Source organism: Xenopus laevis, chromosome 2S, assembly GCF_017654675.1.
Source record: "Xenopus laevis strain J_2021 chromosome 2S, Xenopus_laevis_v10.1, whole genome shotgun sequence".
In the NCBI taxonomy this organism is placed as follows: domain Eukaryota; kingdom Metazoa; phylum Chordata; class Amphibia; order Anura; family Pipidae; genus Xenopus; species Xenopus laevis.
This window is the reverse complement of record NC_054374.1, coordinates 139202516-139208122: the sequence shown is the minus strand read 5'-3', so window position 1 is coordinate 139208122 and position 5607 is coordinate 139202516.

The window sequence follows — 5607 nt, the reverse complement described above, 5'->3', positions numbered from 1 at the left end:
TAGATCTACCAGGCAGCTGTTATCTTGTGTTAGGGAGCTGCTATCTGGTTACCTTCCCATTCTTCTTTTGTTAGGCTGCTGGGGGGTTAAAAGGGAGGGGTTGATATCACTCCAACTTGTAGTACAGCAGTAAAGAGTGACTGAAGTTTATCAGAGCACAAGTCACATGACTGGGGGCAACTGGGAAACTGACAATATGTCTAGCCCCTTGTCAGATTTAAAAATTGAATATAACAAAATCTGTTTGCTCTTTTGAAAAATGGATTTCAGCTCAGAATTCTGCTGGAGCAGCACTATTAACTGATGTGTTTTGAAAAAAACATGTTTTCCCATGACAGTATCCCTTTAAGTTTACCCTTCGTATAGATTGTTTGGCTAGTTTATTTTAAAAGATGTTTTACTAATCCCTTTCCTCCACCAAATTGCTGCCAACTCCTCTGATGATGTCCTGCCTCACGTGATATCAAACCTGTATATTGTAAGCATGCTTTAGCTTGCACCTCAGCATATAATGTCTCCCTTGAAACATGGGATTTGGGTAGTTTTCATAAAAACTGTTATGAAGGGTTCCTCTAGGGGGGGCCGCACTTCCTACAAAGTGCCCACTTAAAAAGTGGGGTTTTACAGTTAAATCCCTGGGGAAATATGAGGGTTAGAGCCTGTTCTTCCATTGAAGAGACAGCAATAGTGCATTGTGTTCCTCAAAGGGCCAAGACAGTTACTATATCTGTTAGTCATTAATCCAATTACACTCATTTTAGTGTGGTGATATTTGGCCTAAACCAGATGCTTTTTTTTTGTCGATTTATCCTTTTGTTAAGATTTATTGTTTATTTAACTATAAACACAAAGCCTGCAAATAGCATGTGATTCAAAGCAACGCTGTAAGCACTGTCATTCTTATAATTACTCCTCTGTATTCATCATAGAACTATAAAACTGCCTGCCACATCCTACTGAATGTCAGACCATTACATCTATAATAGGGTGCAAGTCTCTCATGCAGTGCCAAAACCAGACCCCATGGAATAAATTAAAGAAGATGAAAAACTAAATTGGTAATGCACACAGGAATGAAAGAGTTAAGGTGAAATGGCAGAAGAAGGAACCCAAGATGAAGGCATATTGTGAGGCTCTCATATGCCAGTGCCTAGGGTGACAGTTTCAGGGTAGATGACAATTTTTTTTTTCTCTAAATAATAGACCGCCAGAGTTTTGCACCATAAACTTTTAACACAACCCTGCACCTTTAGTGTTTCTGCAGCATTGTTTATATAAACTCTGTACACACTCTGAACACAGGGGGAAAATGTACCCTTTTCTAAGTGTTCTTCTTTGATTATATAGCACCAGTAGATTTACACGGCACTTAACAGGGATTATACATCAGGTATTTAATTGGTTTCTGATAAAATAAATCCTAGGTCCTAGAAGTCAATCAAACTACCTGTATGATTTTGGATTGTGTAAGAAAACCAACAGATTTACTGTAATGTTGCCCTTCACTGGTAAAACTGATCTGTTTTAGAAACTCTACTATAGTTCACATAAACAAGCTGTAGCAATGATGGAAATTGAGAAAAGGCTATATGGCATAATAGTGGATAACAGATACCACCATTATGTTCTACAGAGCTTATCTGCTGTGTAACCTGAGCCTTTTCTCCTTTGAATGGCTGCCCCCATTGCTACACAGCAGCTTATTTATATAAGTAACAATAGTAGTGTTTCTGAAACAAACACAGCAGTTTTACCAGTGCAGGGCAACACTGCATTATATTTTTATTACTTTAAAACATTTTAAATTTTTTTATGTTACTGTCCCTTTAAGGATCTTACACGTGTACCGGCAACTATATTGGTGGTAAATTTGTTATGCCGGCCCCGGCCTTGTCTGGTGTTTTTCTTTAAAACTTCTATTCTATGTCTATCTGATACAGTTTCCCGGACGACTTTCCATTAGATGTTGGTCGATGGGATTTGTTTCCAATTATATGTAAGACCATCAACACTGACGTCAGGGAGCAGGCCTGGTTTTAATTCATCCCACGGGTATTCACTTGGCTGAGAGGTCTAGGCTCTGTGCAGGCCGGTCAGGTTCATCCATCATTGCAAGGTATTTCTGTTCAGTTCTTGCTTTAAACATGGGTCCATTTTTGTGCTGACACAGGAAAGAGATAGGGTTACCACCTATTTAAAGGGATACTGTCATGGGAAAAAAAATTTTTTTCAAAATGAATCAGTTAATAGTGCTGGTCCAGCAGAATTCTGCACTGAAATCCATTTCTCAAAAGAGCAAACAGATTTTTTTATATTCAATTTTGAAATCTGACATGGGGCTAGACATTTTGTCAATTTCCCAGGTGCCCCAAGTCATGTAACTTGTGCTCTGATAAACTTCAATCACTCTTTACTGCTGTACTGCAAGTTGGAGTGATATCACCCCCCTCCCTTTTTCCCCCAGCAGCCAAACAAAAGAACAATGGGAAGGTAACCAGATAGCAGCTCCCTAACACAAGATAACAGCTGCCTGGTAGATCTAAGAACAACACTCAATAGTAAAAACCCATGTCCCACTGAGACACATTCAGTTACATTGAGAAGGAAAAACAGCAGCCTGCCAGAAAGCATTTCTCTCCTGAAGTGCAGGCACAAGTCACATGACATGGGGCAGCTGGGTAATTGACAAAATGTCTAGCCCCATGTCAGATTTCAAAATTGAATATAAAAAAATCTGTTTGCTCTTTTGAAAAATGGATTCAGTGCAGAATTCTGCTGGAGCAGCACTATTAACTGATTCATTTTGAAAAAAAAATTTTTTCCCATGACAGTATCCCTTTAACTTTAGAACACCGCATGGGGCTCAGTTGGAGCAGGCTGATGCGAGGCGGCAATGAGGAGGTTAATGACATCTTTTGGATGACTGCAGAGAGGATTCAGAGGGATTGTAGCAGATATTGTGAAAGATAAGCAGCAGAATAGGAGGGTATTGCAGATTTACTGGCAAATATATACATTTGTTGGCCACTCCAACCCTACACCTACATAGAAAATAGGGAATTATTACCTTTGTTGGCAATGATGGGCTTGGCTTAAATAGCCAACTGAAATTATAAGAAGGGACATCCACATTCTTTGGACATTTTGTATATGTCTTTTATAAGCCATCATGTCCTTCTTTCATCTCACTCTATTGTATACAGCCAGCGTTATAAAGAGGTTTATATAGTGAATAAAGTACCCCCTCTTGTAAATTATAAGGATATTATAAGTTACCAAGGAGTTTCATGACCATATAAAAACACCAGGCCGAGGTAACTTCTAATATCCTCATATTTTGAAACTGAGGGTACTTTATTTATTATAATACACAAGATTCAGTGAGTCATCTGACAGAAATGACATCAGAACTCACCGTTTATAACTGATGACATCAGAACTCACCGCTTATAAGGATATAATTTACAGGATATTCATGGCTTTTGTGTATTATAATATCTATAAATTGGATGCCCTGCCCATGGTATGCAACTATATAAACTATTACTATTCAAAGCTCCAGCAATGTCTGGGCCCCCAACGCTTATACCTCTTGTACCTGAGACACCCGGTAAATCCATATACGTGGAATGGAGCCATGATTGTGCTGATAAGGTCACTCTTTACAAATAATTGTGACATCATTCCTAATGATGGAACCCTTGCCTGACCAAGAAATAATGAGTAGAGCATCCCTCATAAGAGCACAATAGTTTAAACTTTCTAAAGCTGCAATTACTCAGGCTAGCAAAGATCTAGCACAAGATTCAGCCATTGACTTGGTCTGAGTTTTGGCATAATTGAGAATAATATGTGAGTGGTGTATAGAGAGAGTATGCACATGGGCGAAGTAGATGCACTTAAAGAAGGTGCCATGGAAATCCAGACACATGCATGGTCTGGAATGTTAATGAGATGCATGATAAAGGATTTCCTGCAATAAGAAACATACAGTTCAAAGGATCTGAAAGTGCAAATGACAGAGATTCAGAAAAAAGAACTAAAATGTAAGACTTTAAAGAGAACATATGGCTGCCAAATAGTCTGCGGGTAACGTTTCCCTCTCCTGGCCCTCTCCAAACAATAAAAAAAACATTAAATTAAAACAAAACATTAAAGGACATTAACAAAACATTGAAGTGGGGTATATGCATTAGTATAATATTGTCTTAAAATTAATTAATTACAATAGCTATGTGCCCCAGCTAACTATGGTGGAGACAGCAGGACTGGCATGCAGACTTGGCAGTGACCGTCTCTATAAGATATAGGTCTTAAGAATGAGCAATATGCGTGCCTCCAAAATTTATATCCAGTGTGACTGCAGCTGTGGCTTGTCTGACGTGCCAATAAATAGTGTAACAATAATTGGGAGAAAGGAGAAATCATTAAATCTGCTGGAAGTGCAGAAAGTAAATGAGAATAATACTCAGATGGTAAAAAGCTTCCTGTACAAATTAGCCTAAAAATAGACATTATCAGCAAAAAAAATGAATCTTTCTGGAGTTATTGCACAAGTCCAGAATAAAAGGTGGCTGGGAGCACATCTCAAGGGTTGGCTAACTGAGTACGGCAGGGAATACAGGCGGGAGAGAGAAGCTTGTTCTCTGTAAAACAGATTGAAATCGCAGCTACAAACAACGGATGCTCTGAACAGATTTGAACAGAACAAGTAAGAAAATTGTAAGGCTGTGATGTGACCTGTAGCAGCTGAACACTACAGCAACTGGGACAATTAGAACTTACACAGAGGATTTGCAGGTATTAGGTGGCTGTCAGTTTGTATGGATTGGGTGCAAGTTTGATTACCTTGCAGGTTGGGTCAGGTCTGATCTAGCATATTGCTTAGTTTCCCTAAAAGCACATTAGGCCCAGACTTGCAATCTGTGGATTCTGGCAAATGCCAGCGGGGCTGCTATAAGATGCCATAGACACTCACGATTTAGTGGGCTGGTGAGAACTGTTTGGGCTTCTGTTTACTGGAATGCCAGAGCCTATTTTGACTCTCATTTCAGACTTTAAGCACATACAGGGTTGGACAGCGGCTCAGTGTACTGGTAAAGCTGCTCTGGGTCAGATAGGGGAACACAAAAGGTAAAAATGCAGTTTGGGGTATAGTTTGATATACTGAGGGAACACATAGTGCCAAAACCACCTTGTACAGTGGCTCCTATTTAGTTAAGGGGGTGGTTCACCTTTAAGTTAAGTTTTAGTATGTTACAGAATGGCTAATTCTAAGCAACTTTTATAGTGGTTCATTTTTTCTTTCTTTATAGTTTTTGAATTATTTGCCTGCTACTTCTGACTCTTTCCAGCTTTCAAATGGGGGGGGGGTCACTGACCCACATCTTAAAAACAAATGCTCTGTAAGCCTACGCATTTATTGTTATAGCTACTAATAATTTTTCTGTTCAGGCCTCTCCTGTTCATATTCCAGTCTCTCATTCAAATCGATGCATGGTTGCTAGGGTAATTTGGACCCTAGCAGCAAGACTGCTGAAATTGCAAACTGGAGAGCTGCTGAATAAAAAGCTAAATAACTCCAAAACCACAAATTATAAAAAATGA